Source organism: Protopterus annectens, chromosome 5.part0 (genome assembly GCF_019279795.1).
Source record: "Protopterus annectens isolate FY-2018-M chromosome 5.part0, PAN1.0, whole genome shotgun sequence".
In the NCBI taxonomy this organism is placed as follows: domain Eukaryota; kingdom Metazoa; phylum Chordata; order Ceratodontiformes; family Protopteridae; genus Protopterus; species Protopterus annectens.
In genome coordinates, this window is record NC_056735.1 from 1,383,377,462 (window position 1) to 1,383,403,357 (window position 25,896).

Here is a 25,896-nt window from a genome sequence, read left to right on the forward strand (position 1 = left end):
CTTTTTCTGAAGCCATATCTAGGATGAACCAATTGTTTCAGAGATAAAAATTATGTTACAGTTTCTTTAAAAACATATTATGATTTATTACAAATGGAATTTCCTCAACCTACTGCTTATTCCTCCTGTTCTTCCAGCCTTGCAGAATGTGTTTATTACAACCTGCAACATGTGTGAAAGCCAGCCAGATTGTATAAAGTTCCTCAGTCTTACAAATGCTTATTTTCTAATGCCACATCTGAACCTATAGTGATTTCATTGGCAAATCCTTCTGCAACTAAACATTTAGGAAATGCTAATTCCCCCCTCCAATAAAGATGGGAAAGCTTTTGATAGGTTGTGGTTTGATAGAGTGTATTTATTTATTTTACATTTGTTAACCGGGTTAGTCTGGCTGAGCTTTTGGCTCATTTTTCAGCAGAGACTCGGGGAGACTAGAAAACAATTTATTAAATGTTAGTAACATAGTAGTAACAATCAGCTATAGGATCTTACAAGCAGAGACCTGGAGAGAAAAAAAGATCCTCAGGCAATTCAATTATACAGAGTATTAACAGCAGACAAGTATGTGAGTTGTTACAAACAAGGTTTTAAACAATTAGCAGAAGAAAATGTGACTAGTTACAATATTATTTAAGCTGCTTAGAGCAAAATGAGTTAATAGGCAGATGCTTATTTAAAGTGGGTAGGATTTAGTTGTATAGGAGTTTGGAAACAAGAAAGAAAATTAAGAATGACTAGTAGGAGATGTAGGGGAGGTAGAGTATAGGAAACAGATGACAGGAAGGTTGTTTTGATATTGTAAGAATTAAGAATGATTGGAAATAGTGGAAGGGAAGAGGTGGAAGAGGCAGGGGAATAGTGATACATTAAGAGTAAGGTGGTGAAATAGGTAAAAGGATGGATGTTTCAGGGTGGTTGGCTACAGTGGCAAGACCACTTTGTTTTTAGGTATTTCCTTGTGGCTAATTTGAAACTTTTGCTATGCTGGAGGGATTTTATTTCCAAGGGGAGTTGGTTCCAGGATGTAGCTGGGTTATAGCTATAGAGAAGGCAGCCTATTTTGGTTTTGGGTTTGTAGATGTCTAGTAATTCTTGATTTGAGCTGCATAGATTCCTAGCAGAGGAATATTTGGATATGATAGTGGAGAGGCTGGGGCAGAAGGAGGGTTGATAGAGGATATAGTGGATGATTTGTAATTGGTATAGTTGGAGCAGCTGAGGGAATTCTAGCCAGACTAGTTGCTGTAGTGCTAAGCAGTGGTGTGACTTGTAGGTTTGGTTAACTGCAAATCTGGCAATCTTATTAGAGGAAGTGTCAAGCTTGGAAATAAATGTAGAATTTAGGTTTGTGAATATGTGGCAGCTGTACAGGAGTGTTGGGAGTAATAAAGCCTGGAAGAGAGTTATTCAGGCAGTGTTAGTTAAGTATTTCTTGCTACAGAAAGGGTGTCTAAGTTTCTGATGAGTTCTTTTTACCGAGTTAGTAATATGGAGATCAAACTTGAGCTGATCATCTATTGTTAACTCCTAGCAATTTAGTACTAGATTCAGCTGAGATGATGGTATTGTTGCAGGATAAGATGGTAAAAGTACTTTTGAGTATGGTGATGTTTTTAAGGAGAAAGAGTAGGAGCTTATTTTTTTTGATTAAGTATTAGTTTGTTATCAATAAGCCAAGTCTCAATGGTGTGGAAGGATGCCTGGGTAGTTGAGTGGAAGTCAGTTGGGTTGTCAGCAATGGTTATAACAGTTGAGTCATCAGCATATTGCACAAGAGATGACTGGGGACAAGAGGTGTAGAGCAAGTTTGTGAAAATATTAAAGAGTAGTGGTCCAAGTATGGACCCTTAGGGGACTCCCATTTGAACAGTGAGGGGAGGATAATGCAGAGAGCCATTTAACTTATTGCTGGCGGGTAGAAAGATAGCTGGAGAACAAGGAGATAATAGGGGGATAGAAATGTAAGTTAGTGAGTTTATCTAGAAGGAGTGGGTGAGAGACAGTGTCAAAGGCTTTAGAAAGGTCAAGGAATAGGCATGAGACAAGTTTATTGTTATCACGAGCTAGGGAGACTATGTTGTTGAATGATATGACTGCAGTAGTTATACTATGCTTGGGATGGAAACTTGCTGTGTGAGTGTGAGAAGGTTTTCCTGGTGAAGGTAATGCATTACCTGCTTATGAATACATTTCTCTAGGATTTTTGAGAGTGGAGAGAGTATGGCAATCGGTCTGAAGTTGGATATGTCTGAGGAGTTGCCCCTTTTGTGAATGGGTAGAGTAAAGAAATTCTTCCATACAGTGGGGACATAGGATTCAGAAATGGATCAGTTGATTAAGATGGATACAGGATAGGAAAGAGGTTCAGAGGCAATCTGTCGGAAGTAAGAGGGTAGCTTGTCAACAGATGGGGAGCAAGGTTTAAGTTTAGAGAGTAATGACTTTACATAGTTGACACTGCTTTTAGAGAGAAGGAGTTAGGAGGGTTTGGAAGACGTATAGAGATTTTGAGGGTGCTAGTGTTATTTCTGGTGGGGGGGGGAATTTATTATGGAGGGTACTGAGTTTATAAAATGATTGTTAAATTTGTTGGCTATGTCTTCAGGTGTTGCATTGGGACATGGGTTAGGAGAGGAAGGGTTTCCTGGATGAAGAGTCTGTTTAATAGAGCTCCAGAATTTCTTTGGGTCTCATTTAAGAGTAGAAGGAGGATTGGCATAGAAGTTTATTTTGTCATAATGGATGATTTTTTTTTTTTTATTTTATTTCTGAGTTCTTTATATTTCTAAAGAAGAGAAGGGGGTGCTAGTTTTAGTCCAAATTTTCCGAATCCTATCCCGGTCTTTCATGAGGGTGCTGGTAGATGTAGTGAGCCAGGGAGCAGTATTAGATTTGATTCTAATTGTGCGAAGAGGAGCAAGGGAATTAAGAATGTTTAGGAATGTAGTGCTGAAGGAGTGGACAGCTTCATCTAAGGAAGAGTGGTGAGGTAAGACCAGTTAATTTTGGAGAGTTGGTGAATAAAGGAGTTAGGACATAAATGAGAAAGTGAGTGGGTGGTAATAAATTTGTTAGGTTTGGTAAGGTGGGGAGTATGTCTGGTAACTGTTATAGGGCAGTGGTCACTGAGGGCATTTGGAAGGATTTAGGAGTTATGATAGTTTTGAGGGTGGGAGACCAATATCCAGTCAAGAAGAGAGCTAGGTAGGTGATATTTATTAATGTAGGTTGGGGTTGTAATTAGCTGCTCAAACCCATGTAGGTTTATACAGGAAGTAGTGTTGGGAGCTTGTATTGTAAGCCAATCAATATTTACATCTCCCAGTATAATTATTTCATTGTGGATTGTATGTGAGAGGTGAGATAGGATGTTCTCAAGTGTGTTAATATTATCACGAGGGGGAATATAGATTGCTGCAACACTTATGATGTTGAAACTGTTAAGTTTGATTTTGGTCAGTAGGAGTTCAGCTGGTGAGAAGGAGGGCAAGTCTAGTGTGGGACTGATTTGGGAGAGACAATTGGAGTCGAGTATGGAGGCTCCTCCTACTTTTCTTTTTGGTCAATCTAATCTAAGGATATTATAGCCAGGAGAGATGATTTTACTGTCCAGATGGTGTGATAGAGCAGAATTGTACTTGTTTTTGTGGGTTGGAGTGGTTGGCAGGTTTAGATACAGGGGGGTTATTGTTCAGGGTAGTGTCTGTAGGGCCTGGGTTAGGATGAATGTCACCAGATAGAAGTAGAGGTTTGTAATGGAGTTTTAATTTGAGTAAGTAGACTTTGTTATTTTTTTGTTTTAAAGGGGAGGGGGGATATATTTTTATTTTAGGAATTGGAGTGGTGGGGGGAAGGATGGAGGGACAAATTAGTAGATAGGTTTGTAGTGTAGTACTTGACTTAAGAGTGGTGTTTGAGGGATGGAAATAGAGAGCAAGTAATTTTGAGTGATAGGAGGTGAGGTGATAGAGTATAAGGAATAGAGAAGGTAAGAGTATAGTTTGAGTTGTAAGAGACATGTCACTTTATGGGATGTAGAACAGATGAGAGGAAGGGGTGGGAGTAAGGTATAGTAGTCTTTGATAGTGGATAATAGGTAAGTGTAGGGAGGAGCAAAGAAGGGAGGTAGTATGAGAACAGGAAGTAGAGGGGATGGGAATTTGGGAGGAAGTGAGGCGGTGTGGTTGTATGGATAGGTATAAACTTATTGATATTGGGGGGTGGGTGGGAATGGGGGTGAGAGAGGAGCGAAGTGAGCGAAGCGAACGTAGCGGGGCTACACCTTCCAGATAGGAATTAGCTAAAAATAATTATCAGCTAGTCCAGGGACACTTACTAGAGATGCTAGACATGGAGGGCTTTCAGCTGCAATTAGAGCAAATATGGCATCCGGGGTTTTTAAAACCTTTGATGTGTTGTATCTGAGCAATCACTTGGGGGGGTGGGGGAAGGGCAGGAAACCATCAATTGGAATTTAAAGTAGCAGGGGGGAATCCAAGGCACTCTGCTAACCTAGCTAATTATCAAAGGGCAGCCAAGGAATAAGGTAAACATACAGGCACCCTTGTTCAAGGACTGGAAGGTTTCTCCAAGAAAAACTATGTGTAGGAGTACACCACAGGTAGAATTTGTATGCTGCTTACTAATCTGCAATGTCACATTTTATTCCATTTTATATTTGTATTCCCCTTTGCTCATTGTTTGCTGCACACAATGTAGCTAAAGATAAAAGCAACTGGAGACTTTGCACCTCTGTTTGGTGTTTAGTGAAGAACAAGTATTGAGGAGGCGGGACTGAATGCTATGACTATTGAGAGGGGCTAAATACCTTAACATGCAACAAATTATCAACAGTGAAACGATTGAAAGGGGTGGGGGTCGGCTAAGAGGAATAAGGTTTGCAGCTGTTGCCCCTGGCGTATGCACTCTAGCTGACTGCAACAGATTTTAACAAGGCATAACAGTAGTCACAAAACCTGGCAACTACACTACACAAGTGGCAACAAAAGGTTCCTGGAGTTAAACCTGGGGCTGCAGTCTATTTTTGGATGAATGCTGGTTAGAGTTTTCTTTCCTTTTAGCAGGAGTGAGAGGATTCCTTGCTCACACAAGTGGAGGGGGGACCCAAAGTGTTCAGGTCCTCAGTTGCTACTACACAAGTGGCAACAACAAGGTTTCTGGAGTTAAACCTGGGGCTGCAGTCTATGTTTGGATGAATGCTGGTTAGGGTTTTCTTTGCTTTTAGCTGGAGTGAAAGGATTCCTTGCTCACACAAGTGAGGTAATGAGGTGGGGGACGCAAAGCGATCTGGTCCTCAGTGGCTACTACACAAGTGGCAGCAACAAGGTTCCTGGAGTTAAACCTGGGGCTGCAGTCTATTTTTGGATGAATGCTGGTTAGAGGTTTCTTTGCTTTTAGCTGGAGTGAGAGGATTCCTTGCTCACAGAAGTGGGGGGGGGGCAAAAAGCGATCAGGTCCTCAGTGGCTACTACACGAGTGGCAAAAACAAGGTTCCTGGAGTTAAACCTGGGGCTGCAGTGCATTTTTGGATGAATGCTGGCCAGAGTTTTCTTTGCTTTTAGGTGGAGTGAGAGGATTCTTTGCTCACACAAGTGTGTGGGGGGGCCCAAAGCGATCAGGTCTTCAGTGGCTACTACACAAGTGGCAACAACAGGGTTCCTGGAGTTAAACCTGGGGCTGCAGTCTATTTTTGGATGAATGCTGATTAGAGTTTTCTTTGCTTTTAGCTGGAGTGAGAGGATTCCTTGCTCACACAAGAGGGGGGGGGGCAAAGCGATCAGGTCCTCACTGGCTGCTTCACAAGTGGCAACAACAAGGTTCCTGGAATTAAACCTGGGGCTGCAGTCTATTTTTGGATGAATGCTGGTTAGAGTTGTCTTTGCTTTTAGCTGGAGTGAGAAGATTCCTTGCTCACACAAGTGGAGGGGGGGGGGTCCAAAGTGATCAGGTCCTCAGTGGCTACTACACAAGTGGCAATAACAAGGTTTTTGGAGTTAAACCTGGGGCTGCAGTCTATTTTTGGATGAATGCTGGTTAGAGTTTTCTTTGCTTTTAGCTGGAGTGAAAGGATTCCTTGCACACACAAGTGAGGTAATGAGGTGGGGGACCCAAAGCGATGTGGTCCTCAGTGGCTACTACACAAGTGGCAGCAACAAGGTTCCTGGAGCTAAACCTGGGGCTGCAGTCTATTTTTGGATGAATGCTGGTTAGAGTTTTCTTTGCTTTTAGCTGGAGTGAGAGGATTCCTTGCTCACAGAAGTGGGGGGGGGGGGGCAAAAAGCGATCAGGTCCTCAGTGGTTACTACACAAGTGGCAGCAACAAGGTTCCTGGAGTTAAACTTGGGACTGCAGTCTATTTTTGGATGAATGCTGGTTAGTTTTCTTTGGTTTTAGCTGGAGTGAGAGGATTCCTTGCTCACACAAGTGGAGGGGGGCCCAAAGCGATCATGTCTTCAATGGCTATGACACAAGTGGCAACAACAGGTTTCCTGGAGTTAAACCTGGGGCTACACTCTATTTTTGGATGAATGCTGGTTAGAGATTTCCCTGCTTTTAGCTGGAGTGTGAGGATTCCTTGCTCACACAAGTGGCAGGGGGGGGGGGCAAAGCGATCAGGTCCTCAGTGGCTACTACACAAGTGGCAACAACAAGGTTCCTGGAGTTAAACCTGGGACTGCAGTCTATTTTTGGATGAATGCTGGTTAGAGTTTTCTTTGCTTTTAGCTGGAGTGAGAGGATTCCTTGCTCACACAAGTGTGTGTGTGTGTGGGGGGCAAAGCAATCAGGTCCTCAGTGGCTACTACACAAGTGGCAACAACAGGTTTCCTGGAGTTAAACCTGGGGCTGCACTCTATTTTTGGATGATTGCTGGTTATAGTTTTCTTTGCTTTTAACTGGAGTGAGAGGATTCCTTGCTCACACAAGTGTGCGGGGGGGGGGGACCCAAAGTTATCAGGTCCTCAGTGGCTACTACACAAGTGGCAACAACAGGGTTCCTGGAGTTAAACCTGGGGCTGCAGTCTATTTTTGGATGAATGCTGGTTAGAGTTTTCTTTGCTTTTAGCTGGAGTGAGAGGATTCCTTGCTCACACAAGTTGGGGGGGGGGGGGGCAAAGTGATCAGGTCCTCACTGGCTGCTTCACAAGTGGCAACAACAAGGTTCCTGGAATTAAACCTGGGGCTGCAGTCTATTTTTGGATGAATGCTGGTTAGAGTTTTCTTTGCTTTTAGCTGGAGTGAGAAGATTCCTTGCTCACACAAGTGGAGGGGGGGTGGTCCAAAGTGATCAGGTCCTCAGTGGCTACTACACAAGTGGCAATAACAAGGTTTCTGGAGTTAAACCTGGGGCTGCAGTCTATTTTTGGATGAATGCTGGTTAGAGTTTTCTTTGCTTTTAGCTGGAGTGAAAGGATTCCTTGCTCACACAAGTGAGGTAATGAGGTCGGGGACCCAAAGCGATCTGGTCCTCAGTGGCTACTACACAAGTGGCAGCAACAAGGTTCCTGGAGCTAAACCTGGGGCTGCAGTCTATTTTTGGATGAATGCTGGTTAGAGTTTTCTTTGCTTTTAGCTGGAGTGAGAGGATTCCTTGCTCACAGAAGTGGTGGGGGGGCAAAAAGCGATCAGGTCCTCAGTGGTTACTACACAAGTGGCAGCAACAAGGTTCCTGGAGTTAAACCTGGGACTGCAGTCTATTTTTGGATGAATGCTGGTTAGTTTTCTTTGGTTTTAGCTGGAGTGAAAGGATTCCTTGCTCACACAAGTGGGGGGGGGGCAAAGCGATCAGGTCCTCAGTGGCTACTACACAAGTGGCAAAAACAAGGTTCCTGGAGTTAATCCTGGGGTTGCAGTGCATTTTTGGATGAATGCTGGATAGAGTTTTCTTTGCTTTTAGCTGGAGTGAGAGGATTCCTTGCTCACACAAGTGTGGGTGGGGCCCAAAGCGATCAGGTCTTCAATGGCTATGACACAAGTGGCAACAACAGGTTTCCTGGAGTTAAACCTGGGGCTGCACTCTATTTTTGGATGAATGCTGGTTAGAGATTTCCTTGCTTTTAGCTGGAGTGTGAGGATTCCTTGCTCACACAAGTGGGAGGGGGAGGCAAAGCGATCAGGTCCTCAGTGGCTACTACACAAGTGGCAACAACAAGGTTCCTGGAGTTAAACCTGGGATTGCAGTCTATTTTTGGATGAATGCTGGTTAGAGTTTTCTTTGCTTTTAGCTGGAGTGAGAGGATTCATTGCTCACACAAGTGTGTGTGTGGGGGGGGGGGGCAAAGCAATCAGGTCCTCAGTGGCTACTACACAAGTGGCAACAACAGGGTTCCTGGAGTTAAACCTGGGGCTGCAGTCTATTTTTGGATGAATGCTGGTTAGAGTTTTCTTTGCTTTTAGCTGGAGTGAGAAGATTCCTTGCTCACACAAGTGGAGGGGGAGGTGGTCCAAAGCGATCAGGTCCTCAGTGGCTACTACACAAGTGGCAACAACAAGGTTCCTGGAGTTAAACCTGGGGCTGCAGTCTATTTTTGGATGAATGCTGGTTAGAGTTTTCTTTGCTTTTAACTGGAGTCAGAGGATTCCTTGTGTACACAAGTGGGGGGCAGAACCCAAAGCGATCAGGTCCTCAGTGGCTACTACACAAGTGGCAACAACAAGGTTCCTGGAGTTAAACCTGGTGCTGCAGTCTATTTTTAGATGAATGATGGTTAGAGTTTTCTTTGCTTTTAGCTGGAGTGAGAGGATTCCTTACTCACACAAGTGGGGGGGGGGGGGGCAAAGTGATGAGATCCTCAGTCGTTACTGCATAAGTGGCAACAACAAGGTTTCTGGAGTTAAACCTGGGGCTGCAGTCTATTTTTGGATGAATACTGGTTAGAGTTTTATTTGCTTTTAGCTGGAGTGAGAGGATTCCTTGCTCACACAAATGGAGGGGGGGACCCAAAGCGATCAGGTCCTCAGTGGCTTAGAGATGCTACAGCTGGAGGGCTTTCATCTGCAATTCCTTTTTCTTGTTTGTTTTTAGGTTTTCTAATTGATAAGCTCACATGTTAAAGTTTGTTTGCTTCTTTTGAAAATATGAGGAACATTATTGCCTTTTTCCTTCTACTGAGGGTGAATCCTGTCCATATAGTTTTGTTTCTTTTGTTTCTCAATTAACCAAATATTCTTTGAAGTGTACTTATGACTCAGCTAATGCCTTTTCCAAAGCATCAGCTATTTGATTGGCATATGAGAAGGTTTGTATGGTAACATTTGTAGTATTTGTCTGAGGATATTAAAGGTGAAATTTTGAATTCTCATCTTGATAAGGAGGTTTTATTTGGACCATATACTGTTGAGGTCGCAAGGTCATGAAAAAGTGTGACAAGACAGGGAAACAGATTCAAGGGGTGATTTAGATTCTTAAGTCTTCTCCAAAGTTTCATCACTAACTGTATTTTTTTATAAAAAGCAAAATAAGCAGACTGAGCAAGCTTCTGACAGGTAAGCATTCAAAAACAATGCAAGGAGGCACCAAAATGAAAGGGGGAACCATCTAGAAACCAGGATAGTTCAACAAGTCTGAATTCATATCTACAAATTGCAGCCCCATTCCTATCCTTGTAAGACTTTAAGTCTTCCCCAAATTATGGATATCCTTTTCTCTCTTTGTCAGCACAGTCTTAGACAAATTGGTTTTGAGAGTGATTTGTTAGGGCTACAATGGCAGTAGGAGTCCCTTCTTCCTTTTCAAATAACTCCTCTTCATCCACCAGATCACAGTTCTTTTTTATTCCTGTCATTCAACATCTGCTGACACATGAGGTAGTAGAACCTGTTCCTCATTCTCTGACAAGGAAAGTTTTTTTTTAAGAAGATTTCTCGTGCCATGGAAAGAAGCCTAATGAAGACCAGTCCTATATATTTCCTTTCACAGTCAGCTTGTAAAAATCCCAAAATTGAAAATGCTATGCTTCACCACCTGTTAATGCTTATTCCCCTTTCAGATTTTTTTTGGTAACTGTTCATTTAAAGAATGCAGACAATCATATTCCTAAAGACTCAGATTTCAAACTTTTTTTTTATAGTTTCCTGTGTCTGGCTTACACTTTCAATTTTCTGCATTACATTTTAGGTTATTCACTGCTCCAAGGATGTTTAAAAAGTGTCAAGCTCCAGTGATAGCCTACTGCATGCTGCAGGGTGCTCACATTTCCCTTATTCAGATGCATCTCTTATTTTTGCAGTCTTTTTCATAATGATAAGACAGGCTCAATAGGAGTGCATTCTACAGTCGTGTTGTAGTCCTTCTCACAGGAATGTATCCCGGAGTGTCTCCTAGATACTTCATTTCAAAGAGCCTTTCTTCCCAGGAAAGAGTAGATCTATAGCTAGATCTATTCCTGAGTTTTTGTACTTAGTCCAAGACTCCAGCTTGAGAATTTTTTAGGATACTATGATCCTTGGCATCTATGATTCTGATGATTCCTCTAACCAGATTCAAGATGAGAAAGGGTCAGTGGTATCTAATATCTGCATGATCACAACATCAGCACCACCTGACATTTTAAATTCCAGTTCTGGGATTTGTTAAAAACAAACTGCTTTGGTGGTGAGACCAGTTTTATCTTGACCCAGGTCTCACTTTCTCCCTTCTAGTTCCAGTAAAGTCTCTAACAGATGCCTCAGACTTTGCTTGGATAGTTGTGTCTTTGGGGATAAACGTGCAGGGCCTTTGAAAGAAAAAGACTGACCAAAACACAGAAATATAAGAGAGGTTGGCAGTCATAAATCCACTCTACTCTATCAATCATCTATGGTCAATAGGGTGTTTACAAGTGATTATAGACAACACCACAGTGATATGGTATATAAACAAATAGGATTGTTCCAGATCTTATCCTCTGTGTAGATTAGCCATGGTAGCCTAGAATATAGTAATTAAGCACACTGTCATTCTAAAGGCATCCTACATTTTATCAAAACAAAACAGTGTGATAGACAAGCTGAGCAAGGCCAAGACAGACCCTTACAAATGGAAATTGAGTCAAGAGTTTTCCAGTATTTGATATATCTGTGGGGAATGCCTCAGGTAAAACTTTTCACCACTATTCACAACAAACAAATGGGAAAATTCTGCTCCAGGATCCAGTGCAAGTAGGCCTGGAAACAGATGCAGTCTCATTTACTTGGACAGAAATGTTCCAGTACAACTTTCCACTGGTATCCAGGGTCATTATGAAGACTCAGAAGGACCCTTCACAGGTCACTGTGGTGATTCTTTTCTGCCAAAGTCAATTACCTCAGGCTTCCTCACAGACTGAAAGTAATCACACAAGATGGATTGTTTGATACATCCCAACCTGAAACAAAATCAAATAACTGCATGAATGATAGCGTTTTAATACCTTTTAGGTACCTGTTTTCTGAGGACATGCTGGAGGTACTAAAATGAGGCAAAGAAACCTGCTACTATGAAGTCATGAGTAAATGAAGAAGAGTTTTTAGTTGGTACCAAAACAAGAACCAAAACACTCTTAAAGCTACTCTTTCCTCTGGACCTGCAATATTTGCATGAGTTATTATCCTCCTGCCTTTTTTACTCCTCTGTCAAGGCTCGTCTGGTGGCCATTTAAATATGTCGACCCATGGATCTTCTCTCTTTCTATGTAGGCATATGTCAAAGTGCTTTTGAAGGGGGTTCTGCATCCCTGCCCACTTAGAAACAAGTTGGCTTCTCATTGAGCTCTTAATTTTGTTTTGGAAAAAATTATCTCTTGCTCCATTTGAACCAGCTTGTCAGGTTGTCTTGAGGTTCTTTAAATGGAAAACAGTTTTGCTGATTGCTCTGATCTTTGCAAGGTCTATTAGTGGATCAGTCTTGTCTCATTTTCCACAAAGAAAGGGTTTCTTTGAGAACTATTCCTTCATTGATGCCTAAACTGGTATCAGAGTTTATTTGAGCCAAGATATCAATCTCACTGTCTTCTTTCAGAACCTAAACATGAAATAGAAAAGATTATTTATACTCAGGATGTCCGCAGACAACTCAGATACTATCTTGACAGAACTAAAACCTTCAGAACGTCTGATTTGTAAGACAAAAGAACAACCTGTGTCAAAGCAAACTATTTCTAAATGGTTGTCTCATACTAACTCCTTTTGTTATTTCCACCATAACAACATCCAGGCAGGATCAAGGAACATTCTAGTAGAGCATTAGCATCATCAGTGGCTTTTTGGAAAGAGTAGACTCTAGAAGTATTCTAGAGGCAGCAACTTGGTCATGTGTACATACTTTTACAAAGCACTGCAGACTTGACTACTTTTCCAGATCTAGAGTAGACATTGCTAGAACCATTCTCCAAGGGCTCTGGGACCTTCATCCATTCTTCTTCTTCCAATTCTTATAGGCTATGATACATCTACTCATATAGGTAAGGCTACTGCAGTAGAGATCAAATAATGAAGATAGTACAGTTGTATTAATAACCTTACCATAAGAGTAGATATTTTAATTGTCACTGCTGTTAGCCTCTCCCTCCCTTAACCCCATTGTTTTGTGTGATTTTGTTGCCAGGGCGAGGATATTAATTTTTCATTACCTACCATTTATCTCTTGTAAGGCTCCAGCCTCCCCTCTTTCAGTTGGTTTTATAGCTGTAAAGAGGTCGGTGCCCAGATCGCTGATCTGGACAATGCTCTCAGCATGTGGAAGGTGCCCCTAAGCTTTTGGAAGCTGTCTGTTATATCTTGGGCATGATATAACTTACATAGCTAAGACTACTGCAGTAATCATTTAATATCTATTGTTATACTAAGTTTACTTACTCAACTGTACTTTCTATTGAATGCCTTCTATACATCTATATTTACTGTTACTAACTCACCTGTGTGCTTCCATCTGCCTTCATTTGTAAATATTTTTTTTAACTACTTCCATTGGTATACAGGGGTAAAGCCTTGACTATGAGCCAGGTGATTAAGTCGCTTGTGCACTTGCTTCAGCTAGTGTGGGGAAGAAAATGATCAATCAAGCTTATTCTGCTCACTCATGCTTAGGGGGATAGGGAGGGCAGGTACTTGAGGTGCACTCTCCATAGTAGAATATTTGGTGTAGGTTCCCTATTATATGATCGAAGACGCATTCTTTTGAATGCGTCTTGATCGAACTTGAAAGCACGAAACGGCATATAAGCAAATTCTTTCCCTGGAAAATAAATCACTTGGTTGCCTTTGTTATTTTGCCATTATTGTAACTGTAGTGCAATCTTGGAGTTGGTATATTTAAGTAGGGGGGTGTGGGGGGCACAGCCCCCCCTCTTTATGTAATGTTTTAAAGTTTTTTTTTATTCTTCTTTGGAACTGCAATTTTTTTTTCCCTGGGAAAAAAATTGCTGTTCTAAGTGTTCGGGATTGTAACCTTTCACTTACATGGGGTCAATAAATCAGCATTCACTTTTTTAAGCGTTCGCATATTTAATATAGACCTTTGGTGTAGACTTCGAATTGCACAGATGTGCTTGTTTTTGAAGGCATCAAAACAATATGATCATATCACAAGTGGAAGCATGGATGTGCATTTCAAAGATCCGTTTCAGTCCACCCCCTTGGAAGTCAATGAACATGTGGAGTGGAGACGCAGGGGCTAAAGAAAAAACATGGTCCTTGTTAATGCTGATGCCTTTGCTTCTGGAACCTATTAACCTCAGCCCCAGGGAATAAAGGAACTGTGCATCTCACACCCATAGGAGCAGTTGGACCAAAACAGCAATAGGGAGGGAAACACAATGATCAGACAAGAAGAAATTAAAAAAGTTAGTAACCATATCTTTAATATACCATGAAATGTCTGCAGCCCCCACAAACTGACTTTAATCATCTTTAATCAACTCCAGAATATGCTTTGCAAATTTTGATGCTGTAATAGACATACAAAACATAAAATCTTAATTAAGTATAATTATCAATTTGATGTTGTCTCTTTCATTCCTCCTCACATATGGGTTATGGATCCGACCTCAGATCCGATTCGGCCACATTTCTTCAGACTAGGATCCAAGTCTCGAACTCCTCCTACTACCCACAATGCCTTCCACTTCACCCAATCTCCCCAGATCTCATTTGCCACCAGCTGAATCAAATGTGGTCATGAATAGTCTTGAGCAGTTAGTAGAGTGTTTGGTTTTCCTTTTACAGATAAGTTTATTTTCTATTATATTCTTACTTTTACTTCCTCCCCTCCCTTTTCTGAGTATGTGTGTGTGGTGTTTCCTGTCACTTGCCTCTTTCAGACACTTAATCAGACCCATAGCTGCCTCATTTTGTGCCTGGTATTGCTCAAGGATCTGATGCCCATCAATTTTAGGTTAGGGAACAAAAAAAAAAGGCTCTCCAATCTAGTATTCTACAGTAGAGGACCACCAGGTCATAATGCCTTAATGTGATAGTGTTCAATCTCGCCGTTTGTTCTTACACATGGGTTCGGAGCTGATCCTCGGCTCCGTGCCGGCCTCTTGCAAGCTCTGCATCGAGAAGAAGCTCGAGACAATCTAATACCCACAATCCCCCTCTGCCTTTACCTCAGATCTAGTTTGCCGCTGCTGCATACGCATCGTTGGGAGCTAGCTCGAGAGTCTAAGCTAAGATATAACTTTATTTTGTTATATTTTATTAGGATTCTATTTCTATTTGATGTTTCAGTATTATTCTGTATGATTGTGTTGTGGTCTCGTTGAGTTATTGGTACCGTTAACTAATTTTATCGGTTAAATATTTTTTGGGCCTACACCCTTCATAAATTTACCATAGTTGAGGAAACTTTATACCGGATTTGACAATTTTTATCGGATTTGACAAACTTTAACGGATTTGACTGCATTACTGGATTTGTCTCTCTTTCCTATAATGTCTGAGAAGGTGAAGTCAGGTTTCAAGCGTTGTCAGTGTGGCCAGAAAATGTCAGTGACTGACAACCATAGTTCCTGCGTCTACTGCCTTGGCCCTCTCCACTTGCAAGAGGACTGCTCCATCTGTCACTCTTTTAGTGGGAGGGTCATGACAGATAGGCGCAGGAAACTAATGGACAGAGGTCTACTGAAACCTTCTTTCCAGGAGGCTCTGGATGCTTCTGACCAGGCATCAAGTCCTCTAAGGAATCAAGACGCCGGAGCCCAAGTCATCGGCTCCGAGCTCTTCAACAAAGGTTAGATCACCGGTTCCACAGACTTCGGGCCGAGTGTTCAACTGGTATCGGTTCCTGAGCCTCGAGTCTTGGAACCGTGATGGAGCTCCTCCTTCGACCTTATTGAGGTCGGCTCCGTCTTCGGTTCCTTCGACCCGCTCTTCCTCCAAACTTTGTGATATCGATCTGCATCGCGTGCTGCTGAACTTATTGGAGCATTCGCCCTCTCCAAACTTATTTCGGTTTCCACCCAGTTGGTGTCGAAACTTGAAGGCCTCCCTGTATCTCCATCCATTCCTCCTCCGAGACCGATTCAGTCTTTGGAGCCGGAAGAGGCTGATCTACTGATTGTGGAGCCCTCGGTCCAGAACCGTCCTTTTCTCGGTCTGTTCCTCTCACCTCGACTGGCCGGACCCGATACCGAGTCTCGGAGCCGACGGTCTGTCCTTGGTTCCGGGGCCGAGTCAAACCGACGCTTCGTTCCGACTCTCCCCTCGGGCCTCGGCGCGGATCGATTCGGCCCGTCCTCGGGTCGATGCCTTCGGTGCCCGTCTCGGGCATTCTTCCCATTTCCTCGGAACCGGGGCACTCTTCGATGCGGGCCCCGGGAGCGCTCGACCTGATGAGGAAGGTGTTGTCTACCCAGACAACCACATCAGTGGAAGCAACCTCTCCTCCCCATAAAGGGCCGTTATCTTCATCTGCACCCACGGCCACATCCAAGCGTCGGGCACCAGTGTCTCAGCCACCCCTGGAGGGTGCCCCCTCTTCCTCCGAGGCTTCTTCGGATGCTCCCCACGAAGAAGTCCCTAGGAAGAGATTGTGTAAGAGGAGACACTTGGATTCTCCACAGGAATCCTTGACATCTGATACTGACTTAGATGAGTCAGAGGGGTCCCCTAAGTCACCTTCGGAAGATGTCTCTTTTTCGGACATATTGGAGATCCTGAAACAGAGAGGTGACTGGCAGTCCCTTCCCCCTTCTGAGGATGAGTCAGTTCTGCTGAAGGCATTTGGTGCTCGCCCTTCTTCCTCCTGGGTCACTCCGCCCTTCGACGAACTAATGGAACTAATTGCTCGAAGGGCGTGGGAGGCTCCTGACACAGTGGAACCAGTTCCAAGGAAACCTAATAAATACATCACGGCACCTCAGGACAAGTCCTACCTTACAAAAGGAGTTCCAGTAGACGCTATGGTGGTGGCAGCAGCCACGAAAAGGAGATGTCGGAGTCTTCTTCGTCTGTCCATCCTCCTAATAAAGATTCTAGGACGATGGATAGATACGGGAAGCGATTTTCAGTTCAGCGGCTTTTTCCATGCGATCCCTGAACTATTTGACCCATTTTACACGCCTACAGAGGGATCTAGTCAAAGAGTTGGGAGATACCCTCCAGGGTACTACAGATGCGGCTGTCTCAGAAAAGTGACAGCGCAACTTAATACCTTACATCTATTGTTAACTCGTCCATGAGGCTGATTTCCTACGCAGAAGGTTCGAGTAGGGCAGCAGCTTCAGCGATTGCTCTTCGCAGACAATCCTGGATGCGCTTATGTTCCTTTGCGGAAGCCTTCAAGTCTTCCTTTACTAACGCCCCATTTGACGGTGCCACTCTCTTTGGCCCCAAAGTAAAGGAGACCCTTACCCGGTGTGAACAGGAGGGAAAGACTCTGTCTGCTGTCGGAGTCCGTTTTCCACCCCAACCAGACCGTACCCCAAAGGGCAACGTGGTGGAAAAATGTGGTTTCGAAAACCCCAAGGATCTTTCCCAGGCACACAGGGTGATGCCCCCTCTAGAGGCAGAGGAGGGGGCAGAGGTGGAAGACGCCGCCCTGGCGGCAGAGGGGGTCCGCAACATCAAGGTGACAGGGAGACACTCCCTGGTAAACCTTTCCAGCACTCCTGAGAGGAGGCCCGACTGTCCTGCTCTGGAGGCAGTCGGGGGTCGCTTAGCTTTATACCCTCAGGCCTGGCAAAATATAACTACAGACAAGTGGGTAAAAAGCGTGGTTACCAGAGGTTACAACATACCCTTTCTATCTCATCCCATCCCAAAGAAAAGACTCCCAGATGTACCGCCCCATCTGTGAGAGCCAGCAGCTATAGAAATTTCAAAGCTGCTAGAAAAAAGAGTCATCCAACCAGTCCCAGCGGACCAGCAAGGATTCGGGACTTACTCAAGGTTCTTTTTAGTTCCAAAGAAAACAGGGGACTGGAGGCCCATTCTGGACCTAAGCTACCTCAATACCTTCGTCAGGAAAGAAAAGTTCCGAATGGTCACGCTTCAATCGATCCTTCCATTCTTACAGAAGGACGACTGGATGTGCTCAAGAGATCTAGAGGATGCATACTACCACATCAAAATGGCCAGGGCATCCAGAGATCATCTGCGCTTCGGCTGGGGCCAGTCACTTTCAATTTCGAGCCCTGCCCTTTGGTCTGACCTCAGCCCCCAGGGTCTTCACCAAATGCATGGCAGTGGTAGCGTCTCACTTGAGACGCCAGGGATTCCAGGTGTTTCCTGATCTGGGCGACTGGCTCCTTTCTGCCACCACCCGGCCAACTACTACAGGCCAGATACTTTGTTCTTCAACTGTGTGTTCACCTAGGGATTTCCGTAAACTTCGGAAAATCCTTACTTCAGCCATCACAAAATATCTTGTTCATAGGAGCAGAATTAAACACACGTCAGTTGATTCTGAGGCTTCCCCCAGAAAGGATATTATCACTTCAGACTCATATACGTCTTCTACTCTTGTCAAGGAAATCTCCTGCGAAACTAGTACTGAAGGTGTTGGGCCTCATGTCAGCCTCCCTTATTGCAATTCCCCTGGGAAGGCTGCACATGAGAGTCCTACAATGGCTGCTGTTTGCACAATGGTCATTTCAACAACTACCTCTAACACACGAGATTCTTATAACAAAGACATGCAAAACAGATCTAAACTGATGGCTTCAAACGTGCAACCTTTCCAAGGGGAGACCGTTTGTGCTACCCACGCCCACAGTTACGGTGACCACGGACGCTTCCCTGATAGGGTGGGGGCATCTTTCAGGGACAGACAGTCCAAGGCGTATGGACCAATTTGGAGTACAATCTGCACATCAGTGTTCTAGAGTTGAGGGCAGTGTTTCTAGCGTTGCAACACTTTGCTCCCCTTCTTCCTCTAGGGACTATTGCAGTTCAGACGGACAACATGTCGGTAGTCTGGTACATAAACAAGCAAGGGGAACCAAGTCCTATCAGCTATGCAGAGAGGCCATGAGAATTTGGCAGTGGGCGGAGTCCACGGTCGCTTTCTAATAGCAACGCACATCCCGGGTCATCCAACGCCATAGCCGACAGGCTGAGCAGAGCAATTCTGTTACCGCACGAGTGGTCCCTAAAACAGTCAGTGGCGAAAAGGATTTTTCGCACGTGGGGCCAGCCTTCCTGCGATCTGTTTGCGTCTCCAATGAATGCCAAATGCAGGAGCTACTTTGCCCTATTACCCCCTCCAGGGGAAGTCCCCAGGGACGCACTGGTTTACGATTGGCCCCCGGGACTCCTGTACGCATTTCCTCCATTTCCTCTGATATCAAAGTTTCTCCAGAAAGCCAGGAACCTACACAGGACAATAATCCTCATTGCCCCATTCTGGCCTCGTCAAATTTGGTTTCCCTTCCTGAAGATACACTGCATTCGGGGACCCTGGATTCTGGACCCAGAGCCAGACCTATTGACTCACTTGTCAGGGGTTCCCCATCCCGCGCTCCTGTCCCTCCATCTAGCAGCTTGGCTGCTCCAATTCCCAACTTAGCCAGGTCTGATCTTTTGTCACCAGCAGTCCAGGATATATTGGTGGCTTCGCATAAAGCTTCCACTACTAAAACATATGCTAGCAAATGGAAGCGATTTGTATTCTGGGTGAATACACACCATGTGGATCCTTTTATAGCTCCTTTGAATAAGATATTAGAGTTCTTAAAGGACTTATTCCATCAGGGTGCTTCTCCTGCTACACTAAGAGTTCAATTGGCTGCCATTTCGAATTTCCATGTGGAAGAATGTGGAGCTCCTGTTATGGCTCACAGACTTTGTAAAGCCTTTTTAAAAGGGGTTTTTCATATTAGACCACCGGTCAGATCTCCTACGTCACCTTGGAGTCTAAACTTATTGTTATCTAAATTAATGTTGCCCCCCTTTGAACCTGCCTCTTCTTGCCCATTAAAATTTTTATCCTGGAAAACTCTCTTTCTGGTAGCCATTACTTCCGCTAGGCGAGTATCTGAACTTCAGGCTCTCTCCATCAAGCACCCTTATTTGATCTTTCACTCTGACAGAGTTTCTCTTCGAACCAATTCATCCTTCCTCCCTAAAGTGTGTTCTATTAACAATATTAATCAGTCCATTGAATTACCCACTTTCTTCAAAAACCACTCCAACAAAATGGAGTATATGTTACACAAATTAGATGTTCACAGACAGCTAAGATTTTACTTGGATAGAACAAAAGATCACAGAAAAACAGATCAACTCTTTGTGGCTTTTGCTGATAGCAGGAAAGGACTTGCAGTTACCAAAAGAACTCTTTCTAAATGGTTAACGGATTGTATAATCTATGTCTACGATTCTTCAAATCAAACCCTTTTACACAAACCCAAAGGACATTCCACAAGGTCAGTGTCTACATCTTTGGCTCATGCAGCCCGCCTACCACTGGACGCTATTTGTGCAGCTGCTACTTGGTCTAAGCCACATACATTCATTTCTCATTATAAGGTAGACAAGGTTTCTAGGGACAGGGCAACCTTTGGTTCCACTGTGCTCAAGAACGTCCTCCCGTGAGTTCCTCAGGAACAAGGAGCTAGGGACGCTACCCATGTGTAAGAACAAACGGCGAGATTGAACACTATCACATATAGAAGTTATGTCCTTACCATAACGTTCCATGTGGAGTGTTCATCTCGCCTTTGTTCTTACAGTCCCACCCTCCCACCCTTAGGAAGAACGTTATTTATATGTGTCTGTTTGGCTTATATATATATAGTTATGTGTAGATTCTTTCTGTGCATATGTGATGTAAGCATGAATGTGCTATTCTGTAGATTGGTTTGCTTGCAAACTAGATCTGAGGTAAAGGCAGAGGGGGATTGTGGGTATTAGATTGTCTCGAGCTTCTTCTCGATGCAGAGCTTGCAAGAGGCCGGCACGGAGCCGAGGATCGGCTCCGAACCCATGTGTAAGAACAAAGGCGAGATGAACACTCCACATGGAACGTTATGGTAAGGACATAACTTCTATTTCCCTACCCTCTGTGTGAGAGCAAAAAAAAAAAAATAAAATAACAATAAAGTTTGATGTCAGATCTGGCGTTCCTCAAAACTAGAGGAGCACCAGGTTCTAATGATGTGTCCTCATGCTCAGTGAGAGAACAAATAAAACAAAAAGGTTTGTTCTCTGATTTGACACTCCTCCCTAAGGAGCACCACATTCTAACACCCTACATTGTCACACTCAGGTCACTCTCTATGAGAGAGCAAAAAAAAAAAAAAAGAAAAGATCTGCTGATCATACCCCCTAACACATTTCACCCAGGCTGGCTGTGCCCTTTGTCCCACCCTAGCTAAGCTACTGTATTTAATTTTACCTCCACATTTCTAGCAGTAAACCACTTCCACTCAGTATTTTCCTTTGCACTTGTCTCTTTCTCAGCAATCATAAGAGCCATCAGTTTACTTGCTTGCTCTACCACTACCTTTATCTCTCAAACAATTTCTACATGCCTCCACAATTACATCTTGTTTGTAATTAGAGAGTTCCTGACTGTGGAATATAATCCTACAGAAACTGTTTGTAGCCTCTTCTTTCACAGTCATGGCACAACTGCCTTTTGGTTGTTGCTGTTGTTGTGTCTTTCGGCTTATCCCAGTTAGGGGTCGCCACAGCGGAACTCTGGTCCACTAATGTTTGGTAGTGGATTTTTACGTGCCGAGTTACCAGCCCTGACGTACAACCTTCAATGAAGGCACGCTCATTCATGCATGTCTCCACACAGAAGACGCTCTAGCTGAGAATCGAACGGGACAACGTCTTGCTGTGAGGCGACAACGCTACCGCAGCACCACTACTGGTATCCTGTACAATTATGAATAAAATGTGTTACTGCGAGACACATTGAAGAACTCACATTTCTTATGTACTATGTCTTATCTCACAGCTGTTAAATAACTTATGTTTATCTGCCTTTCCAAACTCTTCAGCCTTTCCGTTTGGCCTTTAATATCACTTTACTTTTTTCCAAAGATTTATATATATATATATATATATATATATATATATATATATATATATATATATATATATATATACACACACACACACACACACACACACACACACACGTTTTTCTATTTCCATCTGCCGATTGACCAACTCTGTTATATTTGTCTATCATACGGATAAAAAGTTGCTTACACAAGTCTGAAAGCTTCATATTTTTCAAGTAGGAAACCAGAAATCTCCAGTGATGCCCAGAATTAAAGGACAAATTGGCTGTCATTTGACACTCCAGAGGAGCATGAATGATTATCACAACTGTTTGTGATACATTTTTGCTATCATATATGCATGATTTATTAACAATATAGATTTTATGAAGTGTAGAACTCATACCTGTCAGCTGTTCTGCATTTGGTGGAGCAGTCCAACTTTAGCTTCTAAAAGCATATACACTCTGCTGCTCTGATTTGAGCTTAGACAACTCTGATTTCCTTTATCACCGGCTCAGTTGTAGAGCCAATGAGAAAGGGACTTCCTTGACATTGTCATAGTCAAAATGGCATATAAAACATGTGTCTTGGTAGCTATCTTTAAAAGTTAGGGTCATATATTGCTCCTTTATAAGAGTCTAATTTTTTGTCAAGGCTATGATAGTAGAGATGGTGTACAGCAAAAGGGTGGGTGCCATGTGAAAACTATTTGATTTGCCTTTCTCCTTGTTCTTCAGTTGCATGAGAGGGCAAGAAAACATGAAGACCCGCTGTTTGTTATTTGTTTGGATGATGTCTCTCAAGAACAACATTACTTATTATTGCAGGTAATAATAAAACCAATGTATATTAGAGTATAGCAGCATGTAGTTAGAGCTCATACACTCCTGAGGATAACAGAATCAATTAAATTAATACATGTTAAATGCAATACTAACCCATGCTGATAACTCCTTACTTGTATGGCAAAGCTGGCAAGTCTTAAGCACTTCTGTGAGACATACTTTTAGAGTGCTCTGTTCCTAAAGAAAGTAGGAACTGATTGTTATAACTTATAAAATGTATTTCCTAAGGAGATCATTTATCAGAATTTTGTCTGTTAAAAAAATCCTTGTATATATTCCCTTTATTAGCATTGTTTGTAATTATTTAACTGGCTCCCTATTGAAATTATGAGACTAATTGCTACAAGTTCCTCAGTTATAAAAAAAACAGTGAATTAAAAGCAGTACAAAGAATCTCAAAACTCATTGTATACCTTTCTTTTAAAATGTGGTCCCTTGGTTTAGCTGTATTGTTTTGTATTAAGTATGTTAGTGAGCAAGTGTAACTTATGAGAGTGCGGTGATGAAACATTCCTCATGCAGCCCTGTAATACTGTATCTTTTAGAACTACAACTAGGTCCTAGTTTTGACGACTGTGTCCCTAAAAGTAATACATTTATGCATAATGCTCCCACCTCTCCAGGGCTTGAATTTACATATAAGGAAATTTTGAGTGCTATGATTTTGGATCCTCTTCTATGATTTTTGATGAAAGCTGAGAGGCTGAGAAGCATGCCTGTACTTCATTAAATAGTAGGTAGGATGAGATGCAGCCTGAGCTATGAAGAAGGCATCTATCAGACCCATGACCCTTGCAGAAATCCTTACATATCTCCCTTGTCTGGGAGTATGAACTTCTTTTGGGCCACCTCTTTCATTTCATGTGCTTGTCACTACATTCTACTCTCCCATGAAGATAGCCACCACTTCCTGAAAGTCGATTAACTTATTATCTTTCTAAACGTTGTCTGCGGGAAGCATGTTGAAAAGTATATCTTGAACACAGTACTCCCAGTTCTGCCTGGAAAACCCTTAGTCCTCAGAAAATTACTCTCAACTACCTGTGTTTCTTTTATTGAAAGGGGGTGAAAAATTAACTAAGAAGGTGCTGCTGTACTGAGACCAAAGCCTTTTTAAGACAATAAGTCTTGTTGGCTATTTACTGCTGAAATCAATGTCTGGTTATAACACAGAGTTTTGCATAACTGCATTTGCAGTCTGTTTAAGACACAGAGCCTTGCAAGCTGCACGCTGATGAAAAAATATACTTTGCAACACAATACTATTTTAATTTTAGCACAGTTACTAATAAATGCCTTATTTTTATAGAAGACGACACATACAATACTGTTACAGCTTTTAGCTTTAATGTACAAGGTTTACTTCATGATCAGTATGGATAATAATTCTCCTACAAAATACCTCAGAACAAGTGTGATCCTACAAATACCTCTAACACAGCTTAGTTTTACAATCTTTTTATAGTGTTCTTCTCTCAGACTTTAGAACCTGTTTTTCCTCTTGGCATCTCTTTTTAGACTTTGTAAGGGAGCATCTGTTAGGAAACACCTCTGCTGATGCTTGCAAGAAAGAATGTAATATTTACTTTTCTGAGTTGTTTTTAAGGAAACATCTTATAAGAAAGCATGTACAAATTGTTTTCCTGCTGATTTTGTAAAAAGCATGTCCAATCATCTGTAAGAAATCACTTCAAGCTTCCTTGCTGATATTGTGAGAAAGCATACAAAAATTTTTTTAGAGTTTCTGCTGATTCTGTAAGGAAACATGTCCCTTAACACATGTTCCTTGTTTTTCAAAACACAGCCAGGGTTATGTCACATAGTATGGATGCTTATTATATATTGCTAAGCTCTATTCCTACATTTAAGCAAACTTTTATTTTATGCTTTAGTTTTTTGCATATTTACAGCAAAATTGATTTCAACCTTTATACATTGTTTAGCACACTCTAACAGAGGTTACATTCTTGAAAGAAGGACTACTCTGACATCTAATGCCCTAAATGGATGATATTATTATCTTTGTGTAGTTACTATTAAAGGGTGTGTTGAACTGAGTTTTACTAAAATGTCTCCTGCATTGCAACTATCCCAGGGAGCGACTTCTTCAAATATGTCATTATTTTATTTTTTTTTCCCTGGATTGTCAACCCTTTAATGTTTCCTGCAAACAATCTTATGCAATATGTAAAGTAAGAAGCTTTGAATACCAGTGGCAACTGGTGACTTCAAATCAAATGGGAGCTGCAGGAGACAGCTGAATGGGTGGGGTCAATGGGAAGGGGTGTGGCCAACTAGAAAGGGGGAGGAGCTACCGTCAAAACTACAGAAAACTAACTAAATACACTGCCGTGGGTGCCAAACCGTCATTATGAGAGTCCAATCAAGACAAAATGAAGTGTAGAAGAATAAAAATATTTCAATGCAATGGCTGCATGACAGCTTACTTAATATCTAGATGGAAACAAAAAGGTTGTGAGGCATGAAAAAATAAATTATTTTTTTAAATACATTAATGGAATGCCAGTCAAAATCAAGTATAAGAAAAACAAGCAGCACTCAACTCAAACCACTTCTTGCACTGCAGTTCTAATTATAATTTATATTCAGCTTTATTAAAGTACCAAGTAACATGCTGAAAGTAGAAATCTCTGATGTCCCCACTTGTACAAATGTTCCTTATCTAAAAAAAGACCTGCTGCCTGACAACTATCTACTTGTTTCATGGGGAAAACATGATCAAAGTAAAAAATGAAAAGCAAACAAGAAATAAGCTCAAGATACATTGCTTAAAAGGATTACTGTACAGGTTATGGACCACACGATTGGCATTCTGTTTAGTTTACGGGTAAAGCCTGCAGAGATGACTGGAAGTCTCCAAGTGTAATGAACTTCTTAAAATAATGTAATCCTGTCCTTTATTACAAATACTGTCATATCCATTTCAATACCCACGGCTTATACATTATCTAGTTAAGTATTCTCTACATGGCAACAACAGAAAGGCTTTCAATGTTGGCAATTCTTTAACAGTATGCTTATTAAAGCTTACTTGCATCTTACAATCTCAGCCAAGCTTACCTGATGGTCATTAAAGTATTGCTACTTAAACAGAGAGCAACAGGCACTTTGAGTAATAAGCATAAATCAACAGTACAAAAAATATGACAGAAACCAGACCATTCTGCAAAAATCAAGGACAGATGAAAAGCCACTCTAGTACTTGTGTCTACCCTGGATGGGGGGATACCCTGCACATTTACACTGCATAACTACTCCTTGCGTTGCTTCGACACATCCAGAGTCACTACATGGGGGAGTGGGGTACAACAAGTATGTCACAATTTGAAATGTCTCTGGCTGACTGATGACCCTGATACATTTGTCATACCTCTCGACCTCAGAGCAAGAAATCTGGACAAAGCCATACAAAGAAGTGGGACAAAGGTCCAAAAACAAGGACAATTTTTAAAAATATTGCTGTTATAAACTTAGAAAGATAATAGAATAGGTTTTGCATTAGTATGAATTTTCTGAATGGTATGAAATCTGAAACTCAAATGTCTGTCATTATTTTCTAACTGCAGTCTTTAATGATTTGTCACCAATTTGCC